The following is a 27,499-nucleotide window of genomic DNA, read 5'->3' on the forward strand; positions in this document are numbered from 1 at the left end:
ATACATATACATGCATCTATTCTTTTCAAATTCTTTTCCCCATTCAGGTTGTTACACAATATTAAGCAGAATTCCTTGTGCTATATAGTAGGTCTTTGTTGGTTACCCATTTTAAATATAGCAGTGTGTACATGTTACTCCCCAAATCCCTACTTTCTCCTGCCCCCCACCTCTGGTAACCATAAATTCCATCTCTAAGTCTGTGAGTCTGTCCTTGCTTTGTAAAGAAGTTCATTTGTATCAATTCTTTAGACTCTACATATAAGCAATATCACATGATATTTTTTTCTTTGTCTAACTTCATTCAGTATGACAGTCACTAGGTTCATCCATGTTGCTGCTAATGACATTATTTTATCCTGTTTAATGACTGAGTAATATTCCACTGTATGTTTTGAGGATGTTGGACCTTATGCTCCTTCAAAGGGAGGCATATTAAAATGTGTGTTAGGCCAGTCATGGAAGATCAAAGTTGTGAGCAGTAAGATACTCTATCTTACCCATCTGGAGGAAGAACTGTTGCTGTTGTTCAGTCGCTAACTCTTTGTGATCCCCTGGGCTGCAGCACACCAGACTTCTCCATCCTTCACCATTTCCTGGGGTTTGCTCAAATTAATGTTCATTGAGTCGGTGGTTATGTAATCATATCATTCTCTGCTGCCTTATTTGCCTCAAAACTTTCCCAGCCTCAGAATCTTTTCCAATGAGTTGGCTTTTCCCATCCAGTGGCCAAAGTATTGGAGTTTCAGCATCAGTCCTTCCAATGAATATTCAAAGTTGATTTCCTTTAGGATTGACTGGTTTGATCAAGGTTTCATCAAGGGAACTGGTTTGATCCAACGGACCCTAGAGAGTCTTCTTCAGCACCACAACTTGAAAACATCAGTTCTTCAGTGCTCAGCCTTCTTTATGGTCCAACTTTCACATCCGTACATGACTACTGGAAAAGACATAGCTTTGACTAACCAGACCTTTGTTTTTCAAAGGGCATAGAAATCTTTGTATCTCTTCTGCTAGCATTGTCTTAACTGCCATAGGTTAGCTTCTTGGGGCATGACAAGTGTTTTCATCTCCTGGGACATTTCTCCTCTAAGCTGTCTTTTCTCCACCTGTGATAGTTCTTTTCCTTCTCTTGCTATGGTTCAGTCATTATTTAAAATTTAAGTTTTTGAAGCTACTTTTCAATCTTTGCTTCTTTTGATTCTCAAGACACATTCTTCCTCTATACAGTTTTGATATCATCTTTCGGTGTTTCCTTTTATCTTCTTCATCAGGTTGAATGTACTTTTTGTTATTTTCTTCTTTAAGAGCTCATAGGAAAACAGTTAGCTCAGGGGCATACTTTGTTCAAAGCCATTTTTTTGATTGATCAGTGGTGGTGGTCTCCAATTTCTGATTCACCTTTTGTCCAGCTCCCAGTGATGATTATCTTGCTGCATCTGCCATCTTAACAAGCAGTCAAAAAGATTCATTTGATCTGTAAAATTCAATTTTAGCCATTTCAGATAACCTGAAGTTGTTTTCTTATGAAGAATATTTTCTTCAAGTGTTAGAATGTTAACTATTTTTGCTTGCTTGTTCATTTCATGAATTCTTATTTTCCCTGCTTCTGCTTCTTATGAAAATAGTTTTGTTTTTGAAACTCGAGAACTTTCATCAATAACTTTCTCCCATGCTATCTTTTGTTGTTCTTCATTCTTCCAACAGAACTTTAAAGTTGTTTGGCTTCAGTCACATGGGATGCAAGGAGATTCAACCAGTCCATCCTAAAGGAGATCAGTCCTGGGTGTTCATTGGAACGACTGATGCTGAAGCTGAAACTCCAGTACTTTGGCCACCTCATGCGAAGAATTGACTCATTGGAAAAGACCCTGATGCTGGGAGGGATTGGGGGCAGGAGGAGAAGGGGACGACAGAGGATGAGATGGCTGGATGGCATCACTGACTCAATGGGCATGAGTTTGAGTAAACTCCGGGAGTTGATGATGGACAGGGAGGCCTGGCATGCTGCGATTCATGGGGTAGCAAAGAGTTGGACATGACTGAGTGACTGAACTGAACTGAACTGACATGGGATTGGATGGACCCATCCATTTTTTAGTTAGTATTCTTCCTGTAAAAGCTCTCTCCATATATTGTTTTGAAAATTTAGATTTCACTCAGTTCTTTTTCTAGAAAGTCTATTTGACCTCTAAATGGGACCTATTCAGTTTTCTATTTGCTTCAAGACATAATATTCAGATGGCTTAGTCTCAAGCATGACCTCCATCAAAAATGATTCCAGTTCCTTCAGCCTTTCTTGTCAGAATGATATGGGTTCATTAGAAATTTTGAATTTTATTAATCAGTGCAGAAATGACTAGAACTCAGAAAAGTGGAAGAGGATTGGGTCAGATGTCAGTGTCTGTTTTAGTTCTCTGTCTTCTACTTGACTGACTATGTGACTTTGGATAAATTTCTTCAATTACTTTTTCATCCTTTACAAATGAGGATGCTTGATTCAGGATCTAAGGTCACATTTGTTGTTGTTCAGTCATTCAGTCATGTCCAACTCTTTGCAACCCCATGGACTGTAGCATGCCAGGCTTCCCTGTTCTTCACCATCTCCTGGAGCTTGCTCAAACTCATGTCTATTGAATCAGTGATGCCATCCAACCATCTCATTCTCTGCCATCCCCTCCTCCTCCTGCCTTCAATCTTTACCAGTATCAGAGTCTTTTCCAATGAGTCAGTTCTTCGCATCAGATGGCTGAAGAATTGGAGCTTCAACTTCAGCATCTGTCCTTCCAGTGAATATTTAGGGTTAAATTTTCTTTAGGATTGACTGACTTAATCTCCTTACTGTCCAAGGGATTCTCAAGAGTCTTCTCCAACACCACAGTTCAAAGGCATAAATTCTAAGGTCCTTAGCCATTGTTTATTGTCCAGTTCTTTCATCCATACATGACTACTGGAAAAACCATAGCCTTGACTAGATGGACCTTTGTTGGCAAATTAATGTCTTATCTTTTTAATATGCTGTCTAGAATTGTCATAACTTTTCTTCCAAGGAGCAAGTGTCTTTTAGTTTCATAGTTACAGTCACCACCCACAGTGATTTTGGAGCCCAAGAAAATAAAGTCTGTCACTGTTTCCACTGTTTCCCAATCTATTTGCCATGAAATGATGGACCAGATGCCATGATCTTAGTTTTTTGAATGCTGAGTTTTAACCAGTATGTTCACTCTCCTCTTTCACATTCATCAAGATACTCTTTAATTTCTATTTGCTTTCTGCCACAAGGGTGGTGTCATCTGTATATCTGAGGTTATGGATATTTCCCCCAGCAATCTCGACTCCAGATCATGCTTTATCCAGCCCGACATTTCTCATGATGTACTCTGAATACAAGCTAAATAAACAGAGTGACAATATACAGCCTTGACATATTTTTTCCCCAGTTTTGAACCAGTCCACTGTTGCATGTCTGGTTCTAACTGTTGGTTCTTGATCTGCATACAGATTTCTCAGGAGGTAGGTAAGGTGGTCTGGTAGTCCCATCTCTTTAAGAATTATCATGATAATCATAAAAGTTTTTGAAAGAAACTTAGTGGCCCAGTGGTTGAAAATTCGTTTCCAATGCAGATGGCCTGGGTTTGATCTTTAGTCAGGGAACTCGATCCTACTTTCCACAAGAAGGATGTAGTACAGCCTTTAAAAGTGTTTGAGAATCAGCTAAAAGCCCCTTCAACATAATTGCAAGCAAAAAGACCCATTTTTTGTATTCTGTCTCACTTCAGAATTTGCTATGCAGAAAATACTTGTTAAAATCTGAATTTATTTGATGATAACCTATTCAATCACAGAAAACTAACCAAACTGATCACATGGAGCACAGTCTTGTCTAACAATGAAACTATGAGCCATGCCATGTAAAGGCTTGGGAGCTGGGCCACACAAGACAGACGGGTCATGGTGGAGAGTTCTGACAAAATGTGGTCCACTAGAGAAGGGAATGGCAAACCATGTCAGTATTCTTGCCTTGAGAATCCCATGAACGGTATGAAAAGGCAAAAATATGGGACACTGAAAGATGAACTCCCCAGGTCGGTAGGTGCCCAATACAGTACTGGAGATCAGTGGAGAAATAACTCCAGAAAGAATGAAGAGACGGAGCCAAAGCAAAAATAACACCCAGTTGTGGATGTGACTGGTGATGGAAGTAAAATATGATGCTGTAAAGAGCAATATTGCATAGGAACCTGCAATGTTAGGTCCATGAATCAAGGTAAATTGGAGGTGGTCAAACAGGTGATGGCAAGAGTGAACATCTACATTTCAGGAATCAGTGAACTAAAGTGGACTGGAATGGGTGAATTTAACTCAGATAACCATTATATCTACTACTGTGGGCAAGAATCCCTTAGAAGAAATGGAGTATAGTGAAGTATCACAGACTGGTGACTTAAAGAAGAAAAATGCATTTCCTTACAGTTCTGGGGACTAGAAGTCCAAGATCAAGGTTTCAGCAGAATTAAATTTTTCTGATGCCTTTCTCCTTGGTTTATAGATGATCTTCTTTATTACAGAGTCCAAGCTCATACTGCTCACTGTGTGAAAGGCCAATAACTCGAGATGTAGTTGTTGGGGCAAGGAATAGCTACTTTATTTGGAAAACCAGCAGACCCAGAAGATGGTGGACCAGTGTCCCAAAGAACCATCTTACCTGAGTTAATTTTCAGCCTACTTTTATACTGAAAGGGGAGGGAGTGTGGCTGGTTGTTGTAAACTTCTTGGTGCCAGAATCCTTTGTTCCCGAAGCTGTCCAAATAGGTCAGGTCACAATGTTCTCATAAATTTCCAATAAGAAAAATGTTATTCTCTGTTCTGCAACCTTTGGTTTATATGTGAGTGGAAAAGTGTTATACCTTTAAAGGTCAGAGACTTCAGAATGGGCTATCCTATATATTTCAGGCTCTAGGCAACATTCTTTCAAAAAAGTATAGAATCAGTATGACTAAGCAAAAGTGACAGAGCCCAATGTTTAGAGTTAAAGGAATAGATCCAATATGGAGTCAGTTTTGTTCTTATCTCTCTTTATGTGGTCTGTGTCCTAATTTCCTCTTCTAAGGATGCCAGTCAGACTGAGACCCTCTGATATGACCTCATTTACCTTAATTTCATCTTGAAAGACCCTATCTCCAAAGACAGTCACATTCTGAGGTACTGTGGGTTAGGACTTCAACATATTAACTTGAGAGGGACATGGTTCTACATGTGAAAAAGGAAAAGTCATTCATTCAGATTGACTGGAGCCTGAATCTCTGTGGCTAGCTCACACAGTTTGGAGGCTTGTTAACTGTCCTGTCTGGTAAGAAGGATGTGACTTTCACCTTCTTTCAAAGATTCCTTTACATATTCTCTATTGAAAAAATTTCCCTGATTAAGGGAAAGCAAAGTGACTATTTGCCTCAAAGTCTAATTCTGGATCCAAAACACAAATGTTATAGCCAACATGGGATTTAAAGACTTGTCTAAATCTCCCTGTCTTTTGAGATTCAACTCAAACACTGCTTCCTCTATAAGCTTACCCACATCTTACCTGAGTGGAGGGCCATTTTCTTGTCTCTGAACTTCTGTGACACTTCATTTATGCTTCTCACTGAGTCTATCTCATTTGGATTTATGTGTCTTGCAGCTCTAAAATAAGCTCAAGAACACCTCCACCTTGCTTCTGTTACTCCCTCGAAGCCAGAGTTTTTGTTTTCCCTTACCTAACTCACAGTGCACATCAATATGTGGTAAAATAACGAGTGTGTCTTATTGCTAAATTCTTTATGGAACTTGGAACCTTGTTGAGTTAGATTCTCTTTCTAGCCTCATTATTATCTTTCTTCTTGTATTAAGTTCAGATAACGTTGGCCCTTCCTGAAATATTTGCTCCCAGAGGAGACACTACAGAACTCATACTAGGTACTAAGTATGGAGCCACAGACTCTAAAGCAAGATTGCCCAATGATGAAACAAATTATAAGAGAGACCTTTAAAGTTTCCTATCTTTTGAGGAGACTGTGGATAGTTCAAACAGGAGGAAAGCAGACAGAGAGCACAGTGTGACAGAATTTTCACCAAATCTGAATAGTTTTCTATTCAGTGAATTGTTCTTTGACAAAACAAAAACAAACCTAAAGGAAATGCAGAACATCGTACCCTTGCTGTTTCTTCTGAGTCATAGTGATTTTTAGTCTGTGGGTGGAGGACTCCTGTTGGGGATGGAGTATGGGAAAAAAAATTCTTGAAAAGGTCTCCATGATCAAAAAGCTTTCCAAGGAATGTTGATGACACTTCAGACAGAACAAAAAAGAGATGCTTCACATGTATGTGTGCTGCCATTTTCAATGGGCAAATAAATATATGGTTATAATTAATTTAATTAAAATTCCTCTAAAAAGTCTTACTGGATTATTAGTGGATTTCTATAATTATATATATTTTTCAACTGCTTGATATGGACAGTGAGTGTTCTGGAGAGTTCTTGAAAGTATTGTAAGCTAACAAAGGGATCCTCTTAAATGAAGAGTTTGAAAGTCAACTACTCTGGATATAAATGCTTGCTTTTCATGCAGAAATCAAAATTTCTGCTATAAGAGGTGAAGTTAGCAGCTAGTGAGATCTTTAAAGTATTGTTTTCATCGTTTAGGTTCAGTTTTGATGACACTTTGTTTTCAGTGTAATTCCCTAGGATGGCTCTAGGGTAGGGTTGGGAGCCAGCAGTTTGTTTATCTTTCAGCCAGAGGGGAGAAACTCCAGGATTCCTCTACAGGACACAGGAGGACTAGTGCAGAGTGCAGACAAAACAGGATATTACTTTCTGATTTAGTTACATGCGAGAATTTCCCAAAGGGCTCTCGTGTTGCTTCTCCTAAATAATCTGCATGGCAAAGTGGCCCCAGACCTGCCCTGTGACCCCTTTGCATATTAGTGTGAATGAGTGTTTCCAAAAAGAAGTTGATTCACAAAGAAGGATTTACGAAAACATAGAGAAAATGTTAGAAGGAGCAATGATGAAAGTACATATTTATGAAAGGTATTTTACGCATGAGTTTTGAGTGGAGATATGTATGCTCATAGACATTTACAAAGACTCAAACATCTGTTGTGATGAGGGAGGAGTATGATCAAGCCAAGAGAGAGGAATAAACATCACTGTCTTTCAAATGCATTGTCAGTATGTTTGGCATCAGTTTTACCTTCCTTACCAAGTTGAACTGGACTAATATGTATACAACTTTGTGTTTCCTGAACAAATTCTATAGGAGAGTTGGGTGAGGAGTGGTGGGGGGAGGTCTAGGCTAACCCACACCAGTGTCCTTTCCCAAGGGTCCAGGCAAAGCAGTGGCTCTATCCCTTTGCCCCTCCTCCTTTTCAGTTTCCTTGATCTGTTACCTCCATCTAAGCCTACAAAAGCAGAGACATCGTTTAGCCAAAAAGGCCCATATGTCAAACTTATCATTTTTCCAGTAGTCATGTATAGATGTAAGAGTTGGACCATAAACAAGGCTGAGTGCTATAGAATTGATGCTTTTGAAATGTGGTGCTAGAGGAGACTCTTGAGAGTTTCTTAGACTGCAAGAAGATCAGAGTCAATCCTAAAGGAAATCAAGCCTGAATCTTCATTGGAAGGACTGATGTTGAAGCTGAAGATCCAATACTTTGGCCACCTCATGTGAAGAGCCAACTCATTGGAAAAGACCCTGATGGTGGGAAAGATTGAGGGCAGGAGGATAATGGGATGACAGAGGATGAGATGGTTGGATGGCATCACTGACTCAATGGACATGAGTTTCAGCAAACTCTGGGGGATAGTGAAGGACAGGGAAGCCTGGTGTGCTATAGTCCATGGGGTTGCAAAGAGTTGGACATGACTGAGTGACTGAACAATAATAACAAAGCCTGCCCTAAGGGAGGACCATGGAGGAGCCAGTTAAAATTTGGATGCCTTCCTTTTTGTCATAAGATAGAATTCAGGTCTCTTCTAGTCCCAAACTAAGTTTATGGCTCCTTCCTTTGTCCCAGCCACTCATGCAACTCAGGTTGCAACCACATCAGAGTTTTCATTTGTTCACTGAACTCACTTGGCTTGTTCACAAGCCTTTTGTTCAAAAGCCTCTTGTTCACAAGAGTTTTGTCTGAAATGTCTTTTTTTAGCTGACAATTTTCTTATTCTTGAATGGGAAACCTTTCTGAGAAGCCATTCCTGATCCCTCAATCACACAAAGTGCTTGACATATAGTAAACAGTAAATGGTAGCTGTTATTATTATCAGGTAATTAGTCTTTCCCACCTCTGATTCCCATAGCCCTTTGTCTGTATCTATATCTGTTAGAGTTTCTGGGTTCCAATGCTGTTGTGTGCACGTAGTTCATCTTATACATCTAGTGTCCAGCATGGTACCTGGCACAAGATTTGTTAAATGAATCAGGTTCCAACTCAGGTCCCTGGAAGAGCCGTTGATTCACATATTAAGAAGATGAGGTATAGCAACAGGGAAAAGTAGAGGCTGGGGAGAGAGCTCCCAGCCTAGAAAAGCTGCATCTATTCCACCCTGGGCAATTGCTGTTATGCAGAAATATTTAGATTAAGAAAAAGAAAAGAAACTATAAACCTGAATTTTGATGTGTACTCTGAATTTTTAAATCTTGGCAACCAATACTTACTTTCAAAACCACTGTGTGAGCCAAATGCAACATGTTTGAGCACTGCCAGTTTCCATGGCTTGGAGACTAGAGGAGGCAAGTGAGTGATGACTGGTTTCTAGATGACACTCCGTTTCTCCCAGAGCAGGATGACCCCCCACAGGTCTCTGTGCCACCAGTAGGAAGAGGATTGCTTCCCTTTCCACTCCCCAGAGCACGCAATGATCTTCCATTTCCAGTGTCTTCCTGGGTTTTCAAACTACTGACAAGCTGCCTGCCACGGAAATTCCTGCCTGTGTTAATGACTGACTTTTTTTTTCATTTATTTTTATTAGTTGGACGCTAATTACTTTACAATATTGTAGAGGTTTTTGTCATACATTGACATGAATCAGCCATGGATTTACATGTATTCCCCATCCTGATCCCCGCTCCCACCTCCCTCTCCAGGAATCAGATGACTGACTTTTAATGCTGTTCAAAATCAGGCTGGAATCCTTGAATGGGAATTTCTGTCTGAGGGTGGGCAGCACCACTTTAGAGTAGGAAGTGAAGATAGGGGGAGAGGTTGACCCCACCTTCAGATGGGGAAAGAGGAGGTGGTTGATAATTGAGGGACTCAGATTTCAGTTCTGAAAGTTCTTGGAATTGTCTGTGTGTATGTAGGTCCTTTACTTGTGTGTTCCTTAGTAATTCTTCAAACAACTCTGCAAGTCACATATTTTTATCTTTATCCCATTGATAAGGATACAGAGCTCAGAGAGAACCATCACCTAATATCACACAGGTAGAAAATGCAGGACTGGAAACTGAATCTTGTCTTTATGCCTCCAAAGTCTTTGATCTTGTTCACCTTTTTACGATGTCCCTAGCAGCACAGGTGTGATTTAACCTGGGAGGAGAGATGGAGAAGAGTGTCTTCCACACTTCTCCTCCTACCTATAAGGGTTAGATAACCATACAGGCAGGGAGCAATTCCTCTGATCCTGGTTACCTAATTCCACAGTTCCAGCAGCTCTAACAGGCGAGGAAGAGAGGGACAGGTTTATGATAATGAATAGGCTCAGGTTTTATGAAAAGCACAGACAATGCTGTAGAAAGGCTGCCAAGAAGAGAATGTTCAAGAAAGCACTTTGCTTATGAGACAGCTTGTCAACTCCAGGAATGCCTTAGCACAGGAGGCCAGGAAAGGAGAGGCTGGGAAACATTTTTCTCTGCAGGATTTTAAACAGAATAGTTTCTCCTTGGCAAGAGTCAGGTGTGGATGTTTCTAGAGTTGGAAGCTAGATTCAATTATTTAAAAATCCTTAGAAATCACCTAATTTAGCAATAATTAAAAAAAAAATCACATTTGAAAACTGAGGACCAGAGTAGTAAATTTGCCAGCAGGTTGATTACAGAGCTGAGCCCTGCAGTCTCCTCTTAAAAACTTGCTTTCTGCCATAACACCCTCTCCCTATGAATCTCCCAAACAGATACAAATGACCAGTGATTGCAACAGACTGCTTCTTGCTGCAGCCAAACAAACATGAGACGTGTGATGACCACAAATGGTCAGCCCCGCTGAGGAGCATACCTAATAAGAAGACTCACCCAAAATAAACAAAACACAATAGGATTTGGGAATCCTAAATGTCACGGCAAAGAAAATTCCAACCACTTGTAACTTTATGAGATGTCATAATTAAAAATAAATATGTAATCCTGGGCATCCACCCTTAGGAAAAGATTTCATGGTCTCTTGTGCTGTGACAGGCCATTAGTTAGGGTAATTAGGCCATGCATGCATTTCTCCTTGCCTTGCCTTCTCATGGCAGGCAGCGTTGTGGTTGGAAGTGGTTCTGGGGACTCCAAGCCCTGAGACGTGTTCATGCCAGGAGGGGAGGGTGGGCGTCCCCCTGGCACTAATGAGAGAGGGTCCTTGGACCGTCTCCAAGTGCTTCAGGCTGCAGTCAGCAAGGCTCACTAGTTAGCCCTGACAGGCGATGAGTCATCCTTCCAACTTGAATGAGCCTCATTATTCACAACAAGGTGCCAGAGTGCCAGTTGGCAAGGCTGGAAATAAATATATCCGAGTATTGTCAGCAATGTCATCTCAACTCCTACTCTGAAAAATTTCAGATGCGCCTCACCTCCTTGTTTCTGGTGAACTCTGTGTAGCGTAAAGTAGAAGGCTTGGCTTGGCTCTTGGAGAAAGAAGTGGAGGTGGTGGTGCCCATTTTGTGGGCTGGGAGGTCTGGAGACATTGTGTCAAGGGAAGCACCCGCCCAGCAGAGCACCCGCCTAGCCCAGCAGTGCAGAGAAGAACCACAGCTTACTCTGGACAATAACCACAGGTCTTTGAGGCTTAGATGGGCTGGAGTTTGAATTGGGGCCACTCTATGGATTTGGACAACGTGCTTTAACTTCATTTTCCTCATCCACAAAATGAGCAGAGTAATAATAGCTTACTAACCACCTTGAAGGACAGCTGAGACTATCAGAGACCATGAGGTGCCCAGCACAGTGTCTGTATATCTATCATAGGATATCAAATACTGATGATTACTCATCTAAATACTATTTAGATATAACCAGATTCCCTTTCTTAGTCTAGATAACATGTTCCCTGATCTTTCCTTCTACCTCATCTTGACTGTTTCCTCGGGTTAGGTCTATGTACCTCTGCGTGTACGAAAAAGAAGACATAAATGTAGATAATACCTGCTGAGTACCTGTGTGTGCATGCTCAGTCGCTTGTCATGTCTGACTCTTTGTGATCCCAAGGACTGTAGCCTGCCAAGCTCTTCTGTCCCCGAGATTCTCCAGGCAAGGATACTGTAGTGGGTTGCCATTTCCTCCTCCAGGGGATCTTCTCCACCCCGGGACTGAACCCTCATTTCCAGTGCCTCCTTCACTGCAGGCAGATTCTTTACCGCTGAGCCATCAGGAAGCCCATTGAGTACCTGTGTGTGTGTGCTCAGTCGCTCAGTTGTGTCCAACTCTGCGACCCATGGACTTGTAGCCCACCAGGCTCCTCTCTCCATGGGATTCTCCAGGCAAGAATACTGGAGTGGGTTGCCATTTCCTCCTCCAGGGGATCTTCCCGACCCAGGCTTTGAACCTGCGTCTCCAGCACTGCAGGCGGATTCTTTACCACTGAGCCACCTGGGAAGCCTAGTATATGCCATGTTCCATTCTAACACTTTAAATATGCAAGTTTGTCTGATCTTGACAACCACCCTATGGGGTTTTACAGATGACACAGTGAGGCACAGAGGAGGTAATGACCTCCTTGCTCATGTCGCATGTCTAGTGAGTGGCTGTGCTGAGTCATACCCAGGAGCGCTCCCCAGGAACTATGCCTCTCTTCTTATAAGACACAGATGCCTTTCCTTTCTCTCCCTCAGTTCACTGCAGGGGATTTCATGGACAGGCATCTTGCAACCATAAATGTAACCTTTTGAACATACCTTATGGAATAGTTGATCGATTTCTGTGCTTTTAAACATGCTTAGCAGCCCCATTTTCTGGGTGAGACAACTGAGGCCCAGCCAGAAAGGCTCCTGGACCTTGGTTTAGCTTAAGTTGCACAATGTCAGTGATGTTTCTGTGATGCTGAGCACTTGAAACTGCCTTTCCTGAGCAGTTTCATCTATTTTTTCCAGCTTATGTGTGTTGGGCTTGAATCAGCTCCCTGAACACGTGTGTCACCAAATTATTTCTTAATTTATTTTTACTTGGAGGTGTTTTGAAAATGACTCTGCTTCTAGGAAGTTATAACTGAAAAAAATGGTTCCCACATTTAATCATAGAATTCCCTTCCTTTAATTGGAATTAAATTAGATATAAAATTGATTTTTTTTAACTAATAAAACATAAGTAGAGCAATCATAATAAAGTAGAGTTTCTGTTGTTTCAGTTAAAGATTCCTTTTTGCTGCTTTCCTGAATTGGGGTTGTGACAATCACTGCGACCTGTGGACTGTAGCCTGCCAGGCTCCTCTGTCCATGGGAATCTCCAGGCAAGAATACTAGAGTGGGTTGTCATGCCCTTCTCCAGGGGGTCTTCCCAACCCAGGGATCGAACCCGAGTCTCCTGCATTGCAGGTAGATTCTTTACCATCTGAGCCACCAGGAAAGCCCCAAAGAATCTGTTGCCAAACACAAATTCATGTTTCACCAACCCACAGTGAGGCCACCAATACCAAAACATTGGAGTTTGATGTAGAGAAAGGCTTACTGCAGGGCCATGCAAGGAAAATGGGTGGCTCATGATCAGAAAACCCCCCGAGCTCCTTGAAGGGTTTCAGCAAAGCATTTTTTTAATTTGTATTTTTTAATTAATTAATTTATTTTAATCAGAGGATAATTATTTTACAACATTGTTATGATTTTTGCCGTATATCAACATGAATCAATCACGGGAGGTAGACATGTATGCCCCCATCCTGAGCTCCCCTCTCACCTTCCTTCCCACCCCAACCCTCTGGGTTGTTTCAGAGTACTGGGTTTGGGTGCCCTGCTTCATACACTGAAGTTGCACTGGTCATCTATTTTACACATGGTAATACATACGTTTCAATGCTATTCTCTCAAATCATCCCACCCTCGCCTTTTCCCACTGAGTCCAAAAGCCTGTTCTTTACATCTGTGTCTCCTTAGCTGCCCTGCATGTAGTATCATTGGTGCTGTCTTTCTCAATTCCATATATATGTGTTAATATACAATATTTATCTTTCTCTTTCTGACTTACTTCACTCTGTATAACAGGCTCCAGTTTCATCCACCTCATTAGTACTGACTTAAATTTATTACTTTTTAAAAAAAAATTATTACTTTTTATAGCTGAGTAATATTCCATTGTGTATATGTACCACAACTTCCTTATTCACTCATCTGCCAATGGCCATCTAAATTGCTTCCATGTCCTAGCCATTGTAAATAGTGCTGCAATGAACATTTGGGGTACGTGTGTCTCTTTCAATTCTGGTTTCCTTGGGGTGTCCTCCCAGAGGGGGAACTGCCCTGGAAAGTGGCAGGTGCAACAGATTAAAATCCTGCATTTAAGCTGAGACTGCATTTTAGGGGCAACTGTAGATTTTGAGAACAAGTGCAATTGGGAACAAGGGATTATCAGACACTGAACTAACTCCACAATGTATTTTTTTTAATTTTTGTGTTCAATTTTGTTTTGTTTTATATTATACTTTTGAGGGTCTAATCTCTATTCAGCAAAGCATTTTCAACAGTCAGGTGGAGAAGGGGCATCTCAGGGTAACTGATCAGCTCATGCACAAGTCTCTGGTTGATGATGCTCAATCCTTAGGTGCCAGATGGTCTGGCAGCTATGTGCTTGTGATCATCAAGTAGTTAATTTCTTCCATTTGGTGGTGGGTTTTAACATCTGAAAAACTCAGTAAATACGCATGAAATCCTATATCTGGGTATTCAGAGAGGAGCTAGAGCAGAGGATATGGGGGGGGATCTACCCCTGGAAGGCCCCATAGGGTCCTACTTGCTTAAAGATTCACACTGAATAGGGTAATAGTGACAGTCCTAAAGGCTGCCTTGTACATTGTGTTGATGGGCCCTCTGAGAAAATTCACTTACTAGAGACACATCTGGGAGCCAACAAATCTCATCCCACGCTGTTGATACTATCCTGCACTCCCTCTTTCACTCTTTTGAGAGGTCACTTATTTCTTCCAAATTGCTATAGCTGACAGGGATGCTGTCATAAGAAGACATAAGATAAGATTTGGGGGCCAGAAAAGTCAGGGAAATATTTTAATTTGCTTTGAAAATTAACATGCAGTAAATCACAAATTTACTCAAAACCTTTGTCCACTCCAACTTGGAGCACTGTCTATCTGGAGACTTCTACTTGGTGTTTATTCCTTATTAAACCAGTCTTTTCCAAGACTTGTCTCCAATTTCAGAGCTAGAGCACTAAACATGACAAACATGCTCCAAGAAAACCATATATCTAAGAAAAACTCTGCAATATACAGTTCCAAATGCATGTGTAATTACCTAGTAGAATTTCTTAATTTGAACAATGGGCTCTCTAGCAGGATTATTCAGCCTCCTTTTTTGAAATGTTGCCTTTTGAAAATTTACTTCACTTCAATCTGTTAGTAATAAGACAGTAAAACTGTGAAATTCACATGCAGCATGTCTAAGGCACAGAGTCTTAGAGAGGGAATAGGAGTTCAAGCTCCTCTGTGCTGTGAACCAGATGCCTGACCTTAAACAAGAAGTCAGTTTTCTGAGTTTCGGTATACTACTTTGTAAAAAAAATATTGGGACAATAGCACAGACTCAGAGTTGTCCCTGTGAACATGACATGAAAAAAGAAGAAAGCGGTTTGTAAATTCACTGTGCTAACCAATTGTTCAAAATTTGAGGAAAGTTGAGAAAATTAGATCTTCTTTTGCCTTCACGTGATGTCCCTTCCCTGCTGCCACAAGTGAAAAAAAAAAGTGAAATCGCTCAGTCGTGTCCGACTCTTTGTGACCCCGTGGACTGTAGCCTACCAGGCTCTTCCATCCATGGGATTCTCCAGGCAAAAATACTGGGGTGGGTTGCCATTTCCTTCTCCAGGGGATCTTCCTGACCCAGGGATTGAACCTGGGTCTCCCACATTGCAGGCAGATGCTTTAACCTCTGAGCCATCAGGAAGCCGCAACTTTCTGCCATCTGAAACATCGATGTCTTCAGGTTAAGGTGAGAATAACTTGAAGATGTTTAATGTATGTTTCTAAAAGTGGGGACTCAATGAGGCAAAGATACACTTCTAGATGTATTTGACCTGTTGCTTAATAACATCGTTGGTCATATAACAGATGGTTAAAATGCCCTCTTTCCAGCTTCAAAGGCCCAGAACAATAGACCAACTATCCCAGATTCCAAAACAGGGTTTAGAGCACTTATGCAAGGCTTTCAAAGAAAGTGGCACAAAACTCATTTGGGTATCCTTGGCCCGTCATCATTTAGAGGAATCAAGTTTGAGGCCAATGCAATAGAAGAAGCACGTGCAGACAGATGTCAGAAAGCTGTGTATTTCACCTCCTTGTTTCTATCCCATCTTTGGTAGTGGAGAAGGGGAGTGATTCTAATCTGTTTCTTGTTAAGCTAGAAGGAGGGTGCCCCACGGGAAAAATTCAAGTGTCTTGATATAGCCCTGTTAGAATTGGGGACTCTTAAGGACTCTGGTGAATCTCTGGCTGGATCAGACTGAGGCAGGTAAAATGAGAGAAAGGGCTGTACTGGGAGTGGGCTGTGCTCCACTCCCAGGGGAGTGAGGGTGAGTGATTCTCAAGGACTGGGTTTGACTTGGTTCAGTTCAGTTCAGTTCAGTTCAGTTGCTCAGTTGTGTCCTGACTCTTTGCAAGCTCATGGACTGCAGCATGCCAAGCCTCCCTGTCCATTACCAACTCCTGGCGTTTACTCAAACTCATGTCCATTGAGTCAGCGATGCCATCCAACCACCTCATCCTCTGTCATCCCCTTCTCCTCCCGCCTTCAATCTTTCCCAGCATCAGAGTCCTTAAAATGAGTCAGTTCCTTGCATCAGATGGCCAAAGTATTGGAGTTTCAGCTTCAGCATCAGTCCTTCCAATGAATATTCAGGACTGATTTCCTTTAGGATGGACTGGTTGGATCTTCTTGCAGTCCAAGGGACTCTCATGAGTCTTCTCCAACACAATAGTTTTTGACCTGTGTGGGGCAGGGTAAACTTTGAGCCCCTTTGAGTCTCCTCCAAGAGGACAACCCTTGTGGGTATGGTGCACCTGATGCCCAGGAGGAATGAATTATGGTGTCTCTGGCTGAGAAGAGTCAGTTTCCTACCTGCTGTGAGCCTCAGTCTCCTTTCCCTGGCAGTTGCAACCCAAGGATCCCATTTGGATTGTCTCTGAGGAAGCCTCAAGGGAGGAGCAGTTAGCAGGCCATTCCCCCATGCCCCAGGATACCATCTCCAGGTTAGGTCTGTGCAGGCGAGAGCTTTCCTGCTTTTTATCTCTCCTCTTCCTGCATCTCTTCTATCCAACTTCCAACTCTGCAGGCTCAGAGGCAACCTGGGAGGGAGGCAGAGAACAAAATGCAGAAGGAGAAAAAAGCGAGCTATCCCCTGCTCCTCTAGTAATTTCCTGGCAGAGGCAGGCTGGAGCTAGAGAAGGGGGAAAGTTGTCAACTGGATAAGGATATAGAGTTCCATGGTTATGGTTCAGGAATGGATGTTTAAACTGTTAACATGACTCTTCTTGTAGATGAAAGTTACTTGAAGACTTATTTCCTGAAAATGATGAGGAAATATGTGATTTATATATTTTTTCTCTTTATGGAATGTTTACGCTTAAAAACATTTTTAATGTTTCTTGATTAATTCACTATAAGGAGAAACATTCTAAATGGTATTGATTCTCCAGTAAAGGTTGATACTTTCTTTGAAAGGCTTCATTGATGAGTCCATGTTCCCTTCAACTGACTTATATGACCAGCTTTGGATGTTTGAATTTGATTTACCTCTCCACTTATGCTTTCTGGTTCTAGTAAGAAGAAGATATTGTGGAATCACAGAATCAGTATTCTAGAGTCAAATATGCTTTGAGCAGAAAAAAGCAATTACCAATATGTAGCCATTTTTTTGGTAATTTATTCACGTCTTTTTGAAAAATAAAAATGTATTCTTTATTTAAAAGTAAGGACCCTCAGTCTATATCCATCAAGTTAAATCTATTAATTGTATTATAAAATTTTATTCATACTTATAGTTTTCTTATTTTCTTGCTCTTTCTAGAAAAGCATATTAAAATCTTCCACTATACTTGTAGATTCATTAATTTCTTTTTGTAATTAGGTTAAGTTTTGCATTGTGTATTTTAAGATTAAGTTGGTAAGTACATACATATATATATTTGTTGTATCATGCTTATTACTGTATAGTATAAGTATAATATAGTATAAGTAAAGATACTTAATAAAATTATATTCTATTAATTAAAGTTGAAAGTTTTGTTAATTCTATTGAATTCTATTTTCATACTTTCATTTTAAAATTCTGTTTTACATCATCACCACACCAAATTTTTTTTTAATACCATCACTTTGTTTTCAAACTTTCTGTGTAAATTTTTCTTTAGTATATTCTTTTGTAAGCAATTAAGAACTTTATTTTGATTTCATTTCTAACATAAAAACCTCTGTCTTAAAACAAACTTCATAACAAGGAAAATCATCAGAGATTAAGAGGGACATTGTGCTTAGTCGCTCAGTCGTGTCTGACTCTTTGCGACCTCATGGACTGTAGCCCACAAGGCTCCTTTGTCCATGGGGATTCTGCAGGCAAGGATGCTGATGTGCGTTGCCATACTCTTTTCCAGGGGATCTTTCCAACCCAGGGATTGAACCAAGGTCTTCCGAGTTGCAGGTGGATTCTTTATCATCTGAGTCACTAGGGAAGCCCAAGACGGGTATTACATAATGACAAAAGGGTAAATTTTCCTAGTAGACCTAAAAATCCTTAATGCATGTGCACCTAAGAGAAGAGCGACAGCTTGAGGTAAAAACTGATAAAACTACAAAGAGAAATAGACAAATGTATAGTTGGAGACACCAATGACTCCTCTGTCAGTGAATGACAGATGCAGAAGTCATAAAATCAATAAAGATATAGTTGAAATAAATAGCACCATCAATCAACTGAATATAATTGACATGTATAGACTATTAAATTCACAACAGCAGAATATGCATTCTTCTTAAATTCACATGGAACATTCGTCAAGATAGACCAAAATCTGAGCCATTAAAAATACACCAACAGACTTAAAAAAGCAGAAATCAAAAATCACAAAATATGCTTTTAGACCACAATGAAATTAAATTAGAAATCAATAACAGAAAGGTAACTGGATAACTCCAAAATACCGGAGATTAAACAACACACATATAATTGTAACTTGGGTCAAAGAAAGAAGTCTCAAAGAAATTAGAAAACATTTTGGATTCAATGAAAATAAAACTACAAAATTTGTAGGATGCAGCAAAAACAGTACTTGGAGGGAAACTTACAGCATTGAATATATATGTTAGAAAAGAAGAAAGATATAAAAGCAATAATTTAAGCTTTCATTTTAGGAAACTAAAAACAAAATTAAATTCCAAATATGCAGAAGAAAAGAAATAGTAAAAATAAGAGCTGAAGCCAACAAAATGGAAAACAAGAACAGAATTAAGTCAATAAACCCAAAGTTATTTCCTTGAAAAGAACCATAAAATTGATAAACTTCTAACCAGGCTAAGTAAGAAAAGGATAGAGAAAACACAAATTAATATCAGAAATGAAATAGGAGCTATCATTATTGATCCCATGTGCATTAAAATGATAGTAAAAAGATCCTATGAACAATTCTTGGCCCACAAGCTTGATAGCTTAGATGAGATGCACCAATTACGTGAAAGAATCTGTTTTCATGGTTGTTTTTTTATTTCCTCTCTCTTACTTTGTGTCCTCTGTTTATCAAAATTTTTCTTTTTTTATCTTCTATTGAATTAATCTAATTCATTTCTTTTAAAACCATCCTCCCCCTGAAATTTGGAGGCTACACATTTAATTCCAAGTTTTCAAATGGTTTACTGTTAAAGAGACTGTCAGAGATTGCTAGTTATTCCTTATTCGTTTCCCCCTTTTTTAGCAATAGACTGAATTTCTAGCTAAACTTAAAAACTATAGTTGGGATGTGGCTGCCTTGAATAAAGACCACACTTTTCAGCTTTCCTTGCAGCTACATGTGACTTCAGATGACCATGGGGTTTAGTATCCTGGAGGTCATGATGACCATAACAATAGTAGCTTGGGTGAAATGGTGGCAGTGAAAGCCTGATTTGCATGAGGTCCAGAGAAATTAAGAGATAAACAATTAGAGCAGAATGTAGAAATAACTCTTTACATGTTTTCTAAAAGTAATTTATTGAGACAAAATTTATATAAAATTAACCTTTATAGAGTGAACAATTCCATGGCACTTCCTACATTCACAGTATTGTGAAAACACCACACCACTAGCTAGTTTCAAAACTATTTTCATTGCCTCAGAATAAAGCCTAATACCCATTAAGCAGTTTTCCCTATTCCCCACTCTGTTTGGTCCCTGGGACAAACACCAATCTACTCTGTCTCTATGGATTTATCTATTCAGGGTATTTCATATAAATGGAATCGGACAGTTTGTTTGTAAAGGAAACACAGAAATAAGGCAATAGCAGAGAGGGATGTAGAACCACATAACTAAAAGTCAAGCCTCATGCTCATTCCATTCTCTGTAGTTGAAATATTTGCACTTATAGTGATTTGCAGGAATCTCCTGAGACCACTTTAAGTGCCATCGCTGTAGCATTATATTTAAACAGTTTCAACTCTTCCCTGGGGGCTACTTCCAAGAGGGATGGCATGGGAGGGGTAAAGAGAAGGGTCTCTGTTCTTTCTGGTTCCCAGAGGTCCTCATTTAGGCTGTTGTAGATTATACTTGCAATGCCTTCAAAGACCCTTTTAACTGCCCTTTATAGTTCAGACATGGATGGGGACAGACCAGTAGAAAAGTGAAAGCTTCTAAGCTTTAACTCACCTCTCCTGTCTCAATGACACAGCGGGAGAGCAATCAAGATGGGGTCCTGGGGGATGTCGGACATCCTCAGCTGGAGAGACTGAGCTCTTCCAGGGCCATGCATAGATTTGGTTCTCCACTGCAAAGCAATGCTCATGTTAATTGCAGCCACTATTTGGGCACATTTTCAGCTAGTGTTATGCTGAGTGCTCTTCGTGCTTATTCTTATATATCCTCACAACCACTTTGTGAAGTAGGTGCTATTATTGCTAGTGTTCTGATTTTATAGGTGAGAGGCCATTCACAGCAGGGAAGTAACTAGTTCAAGTTAATACAGCTGAAACATGTGCAACTCTAAGGCCTGTTGTAGCCACTACCCTATTTTGCCTGGTGGCTCAGATGGCAAAGAATCTGCCTACAATGCAAGATACCTGGGTTTGATCCTTGGGTTGGGAAGATCCCCTGGAGGAGGGCATGGCAACTCACTCCAGTGTTCTAGGCTGGAGAATCCCCATGGACAGAGGAATATGGCGGGCTACATTCCATGGCATCATAAAGAGTTGGACACAACTGAGTGACTAACACTTTCACTATGTTGCCAGATTTCTAGCTAAACTTGAAAAGTATCTAAGAGATGATGGTTGAGCAGTGGTCCCAAGAAAGCTTGACAAGAGAACTCTGAAAAGTCTTGAGGAGGCCACTCATATTCTGAGTGCTCCTATTCAAATCAACTTGACTGACAGAGCTTCCTGTATTTAATGCATTTTTACTTTAGTTAGAAATTGGTTAGATGTTACCTTTGGCAGTGAGCCAGTACTTCATTTTTCTCACATTAGCATTCCGCCGTTTGAGGATTGCATTCTGTCACTGTTTGCTCCCAAGATCTAGTTCAACTGCCATGCCCATCCATTGTTACTGACTTACTCTTATTTGACATTTCATCAGCCTCATTTCTCACTTCCCACTCTTGGGATGAATGTCAAGTGCAGCTTTCCACAGTCTCATTCACACTTATTCTCTCTCCCCCTACTTCTGAAGGTTGTGAGCACAGCTCAGATGTCAGTTATGGACTCAGGAGACCCTCTTCCACTTGGGCCCCCAGCCTGAGGCTGCACTCTGCAGCCTGTGGTGCATCTGGCCACAGGGCTGTGCCTTCCTCAGGGACATTTCCAAGGAGGCTGGGCATCAGATGGAAATATTTACCTTTTATGGGCACTGGAGACAAACTCAGGAATTCCAAGCAATGTTTGTTTAGTTTGCAGTATTGTTGGTAAAGGAGGTTTTGTCTTGTTTTGGCAAACTTGGAGGCAGAGATAAAACAGATGGAAGACTCTCAAACACAAAGAAATGTGTCACAAAAAACTGGAGAAGAACACTTGGAGATGATTTAAAAACTTGTGTTTATAACGTATATGGGAATGTAAGATAGCATCATTAGAAGAAGCTGGGAGAAAGGTACATGGGAATTCTCTGTACTATCCCTGAAATTTTTTGTGAGTCACACTATTTCAGTATAGAAGGTAATAATAATTTAAAACATGTTAAAAGACATGTTTACATTTGTAGCTATAATCATATCCCTATCTGTACCAATTTTACTACAGATCTTACTACTGATTTATAATTGCAAATTGGGAGGAGCCAACATGGTTATGCCACTGAGTACTCTGTGGCTTTGAATTGCTCACATGTCACATTCTCCATGTTTAAAAATATGTATTTTTTAAACAACTTTTTGAGATATAATTCACATGTCATGTAATTCATTCATTTTAAGTGTACATTTCAGTGGTATATAGCATATGTACAAAAGCTATATGACTACCGCCCCCAAAAGAAGTACTGACTCAGTAGTAGTACTTTTCTTTTTTATACACTCTCCCCAAGTCCTAGATAGCTATCAATCTTTCTTTTCCTATGGATTTTCCAATCTTGGAGAAGGAAATGGCAACCCACTCCAGTACTCTTGCCTGGAAAATCTCATGGATGGAGGAGTCTGGTAGGCTATAGTCCATGGGGTCGCAAAGAGTTAGACATGACTGAGAGACTTCACTTTTGCCTATCGTAGATATCTCATATAGATGGAATTATATAATAAATGATCTGTTATAAGTGGCTTCTTCCACTGTTTTCAAGGTTCATCTATGTTAGAGAATGTGTCAATATTTCATTCCTTTTTATTACTGAGTAATATTCCATTGTATGGATGTATATCATTTTATTTCTCAATTTATTAGGTGATAGGCATTTTGGTTGCTTTCACTTTTTGGTTATTATGAAAAATGCTTCAGTGAATATTCTTGCACATGTTTTGTGTGACTTATGTTCCCATTTCTCTTGGGTAAATAGCTGAGTGGAATTTTTGGATCACATGGTAACTCTATGTTTAACATTTTGAGGAACTGTCAAACTTTTCACCACTGTGCTTATTGATCATTTGGCTATCTTCATAGGAATAAAGTCTAGTCAGATCTTTTGTCCATTTTTAAATTGAGGTAGTTATGCTTTTTTCTTTTTAATTATTTTTTTATTGAAGGATAATTGCTTTGTAGAATTTTGTTGTTTTATGTCAAACCTCAACATGAATCAGGCATATGTACACATATATCCCCTCCCTTTTGAACCTCCCACCCATCTCCCTTCCCATCCCACCCCTCTTGGTTGATAGAGAGCCCCTATTTGAATTTCCTGAGACATGCAGCAAATTCCTGTTGGATATCTATTTTGCATATGGTAATGTAAGTTTCCATGTTACTCTTTCCAAACATCTCACCCTCTCCTTCCCTCTCTCCATGTCCATAAGTCTGTTCTCTATGTCTGTTTCTCTATTGCTGCCCTGTAAATAAGTTCTTCAGTACCATTTTTCTAGATTCCACATATATGTGTGAGATTATGATATATATCTTTCCCTTTCTGACTCACTTCACTCTGTATAATAGGTTCTAAGTTCATCCACCTCAACAGAACTGACTCAAATGTGTTCTGTTTTATGAATGAGTAATATTCCACTGTATATGTGTACCACGTATGTTCTTTATCCATTCATCTGTTGACGGACATCTAGGTTGCTTCCATGTTCTAGCAATTGTAAGTAGTGTTGCAATGAACAATGGGATACATATGTCCCTTTCAATTTTGGTTTCCTCAGGGTATATGCCTGGGAGTGGTATTGCTGGGTCATATGGTGCTTTTATTCCTAGTTTTTTAAGGAATCTCCATACCGTCTTCCATAGTGGCTGCATCAATGTCTATTCCCACCAACAGTGCAAGAGCATTCCCTTTTCTCCACACCCTCTCCAGCCTTTACTACTTGTAGACTTTTTGATGATGACCATTCTGACTGGTGTGAGGTGATACCTCATCATAGATTTTTTTAGATCAATTTATTTTTTATTGAAGGATAATTGCTTTACAGAATTTTTCTGTAAAGTGTTTTCTGAGGTGTTTTCTGTCACACCTCAATATGAATCAGCCATAGGTATACATATACCCTCTCCCTTTTGAACCTCCTGCCCATTTCCCTCCCCATCCTACCCCTCTAGGTTGATACAGAGCCCCTGTTTGAGTTTCCTGAGCCAGACAGCAAATTCCCAATGCCTATCTATTTTACATATGGTAATGAAAGCTTCCATATTACTCTTTCATACATCTCACCCTCTCTTCCTCTTTCCCCATGTTCATAAGTCTATTCTCTATGTCTGTTTTTCCATTGTTGCCCCGTAAATAAATTCTTCAGTACCATTTTTCTAGATTCTGTATATATGTGTTAGAATATGATATTTATCTTTCTCTTTCTGACTCACTTCACTTTATATAATAGGTTCTATGTTCATCCACATCATTAGAACGGACACAAATGCATTCCTTTCTATGTCTGAGTAACATTCCATTGTGTATATATACCACAAATGTTTTTTATCCATTTGTATGTCGATGGGCATCTAGGTTCCTTCCATGTTCTAACTATTGTAAATAGTGCTGCAATGAACAATGGAATACATATGTCTCTTTCAATTTTGGTTTCCTCAGGGTATATGCCTAGGAGTGGGATTGCTGGGTCACATGGTGGTTTTATTCCTAGGTTTTTTGTTTTTTTTAAAAGGAATCTCCATACTGTCTTCCACAGTGGCTGTATCAATTTACACTCCCACCAACAGTGCAAGAGTGTTCCCTTTTCTCCACATGCTTTCCAGCATTTATTGTTTGTAGACTTTTTGATGAGGTCCCTTCTAACTGGTATGAGGTGATATCTCATTGTAGTTTTGATTTGTATTTTTCTAATAAAGAGCAATGTTGAGCATCTTTTCATATTTTTGTTAGCCATCTGTATGTCTTCTTTGGAGAAATGTCTGTTTAGATCTTTTCCCCACTTTTTGATTGGGTTGCTTGTTTTTCTGGCATTGAGTTGTATGAGCTGTTTGTATATTTTGGAAAATAATCCTTTGTTAGTTGTTTCATTTGCTATTATTTTCTCCCATTCTGAGGGTTGTCTTTTCACCTTGCTTATAGTTTCCTTTGCTGTGCAAAAGCTTTTAAGTTTAATCAAGTCCCACTTGTTTACTTTTGTTTTTATTTCCATTACTCTACGAGGTGGGTCATAGAGGATCTTGCTTTGATTTATGTCATTGAGTGTTCTGCTTATGTTTTCCTTTAAGAGTTTTATAGTTTCTGGTCTTACATTTAGGTCTTTTATTCATTTTGAGTTTACCTTTGTGTATGGTGTTAGGAAGTGTTCTAATTTCATTCTTTTACGTGTAGTTGTAAAGTTTTCCCAGCACCAGTTATTGAAGAGGTTGTCTTTGCCACATTATATATTCTTGCCTCCTTTGTCAAAAATAAGGTATCCATAGGTGCATGGCTTTATTTCTGGCCTTTCTATCTTGTTCCATTGGCTATATTTCTGGTTTTGTGCCAGGATCATACTGTCTTGATGACTGTAGCTTTGTAGTATAATCTGAAGTCAGGAAGCTTTATTCCTCCAGTTCCATTCTTCTTTCTCAATACTGCTTTGGCTATTCGGGGTCTTTTGTGTTACCATATAATTGTGAAATTTTTTGTTCTAGTTCTGTGAAAAATGCCATTGGTAATTTGATAGGGATCACATTGAATCTGTAGATTGTGTTTGGTAGTATAGCCATTTTCACAATATTGATTCTTCCTATCCAGGAACATGGAATATCTCTCCATCTGTTTATGTCATCTTTGATTTCTTTCTTTATAATTTTATAATATCAATATCTTAAATAAAATCTGATAATGTCTTATAGTGTCTTATACTTTTCTGTGTACAGTTCTTTTGTCTTCTTAGGTAAGTTTATTCCTAGATATTTAATTCTTTTTGCTACAACGGTGAATGGGATTGATTCCTTAAATTCTCTTTCTGATTTTTTCATTGTTAGTATACAGAAATGCAAGTGATTTATGTGTATTGATTTTGTATGCTGATACTTTGCTAAATTCATTGATTAGCTCTTGTGATTTTCTGATACTATCTTTAGGGTTTTCTATGTATAGTATCATGTCATCTGCAAACAGTGAGAGCTTTATGTCTTCTTTTCTGATCTGCATTCCTTTTGTTTCTTTTTCTTCTCTGCTGTAGCTAGGAGTTACAAAACTACCCAGAGGGATCGGGTGGAGAGGGAGGTGGGAGGGGGACCGGGATGGGGAATACATGTAAATCCATGGCTAATTCATTTCAATGTATAACAAAAACTACTGTAATGATGTAAAGTAATTAGCACCCAACTAATAAAAATAAATGGAAAAAAAAAAAAAACAACTATGTTGACTAATAGTGGTGAAAGTGGACACCATTGTCTTGTTCCTGATCTTAGGGGGAATGTTTACAGCTTTTCACCATTGAGAATAAGGTTTGCTGTAGGTTTATCATACATGGCCTTTACTATGTTGAGGTAGGTTCCTTTTATGCCCATTTTTTGAAGAGTTTTAATTATAAATGGGTGCTGAATTTTGTCAAAGGCTTTTACTGCATCTATTGAGATAATATGATTTTTACCTTTCAATTTGTTAATATTACATTGATTGATTTGCATATATTGAGGAATCCTTGCATTCCTGGAATAAACCCAACTTGATCATGGTGTATGAACTTTTTGATGTGTTGCTGAATTCTGTTTGGTAAAATTTTATTGAGGATTTTTGCATCTATGTTCATCAGTGATATTGGCCTGTAGTTTTATCTTTGTGTGTTGTCTGGCTTTGTTACCAGGGTGATGGTGACCTAGTAGAATGGGTTTGGAAATATTGCTTCCTCTGCAATTTTTTGGAAGAGTATTAGAAAGATAGGCATTAGCTCTTCTGTAAATGTTTGCTAGAATTCTCCTGTAAAGCCATCTAGTCCTGGGCTTTTGTTTTTTGGGAGATTTTTTATCACAGCTTCAATTTAAATGCTTGTAATTGGGTTGTTCATAATTTCTATTTCTTCCTGGTTCAGTCTTGGATGATTGAACTTTTCTAAGAACTTGTCCATTTCTTCCAGGTTATCTATTTTATTGCCATATAATTGTTCATAACAATCTCTTATAATCCTTTGTATTTCTGCATTGTCTGTTGTAACTTCACCATTTTCATTTCTAATTTTGTTGATATGATTCTTCTCTCACTTTTTCTTGATGAGTCTGGCTAAAATTTGTCAATTTTGTTTATCTTCTCAAAGAGCCAGCTTTTGGTTTTATTAATACTTACTATTGTTTCTTTCATTTCTTTTTCATTTATTTCTGTTTGGAACTTTATGATTTCTTTCCTTCTACTAATTTTGCGTGTTTCTTTTTGTTGTTGTTGTCCTTCTTTTTCCGGTTGCTTTAGGTGTAAAGTTAGGTTGTCTATTCGATGCTTTTCTTGTTTCTTGAAGCAAGATTGTATTGTTATAAACTTCCCTCTTAGAATTGCTTTTGCTGAAACCCACAGGTTTTGAGTTGTGTTTTCCTTGTCACTATTTCTAGAAATTTTTTGATTTCCCTTTTGGTTTCTTCAGTATCCTGTTGGTTATCTAGAAACGTGTGGTTTAATTTCCATGTGTTTGTGTTTCTTACAGGTTTTTTTTTTTTTTTTTTTGTAATTGATATCTAGTCATATAGTGTTGTAGTCAGGGAAGATGCTTGATATGATTTCAATTTCCTTAAATTTATTGAGGTTTGATTTATGACCCAAGATGTGGTCTATCCTGGAGAATATTCCATGTGCACTTGAGAAGGGGGTATTCTTCTGAATTTGGATG

This window comes from Odocoileus virginianus, chromosome 10, assembly GCF_023699985.2.
Source record: "Odocoileus virginianus isolate 20LAN1187 ecotype Illinois chromosome 10, Ovbor_1.2, whole genome shotgun sequence".
Taxonomy (NCBI): Eukaryota; Metazoa; Chordata; class Mammalia; order Artiodactyla; family Cervidae; genus Odocoileus; species Odocoileus virginianus.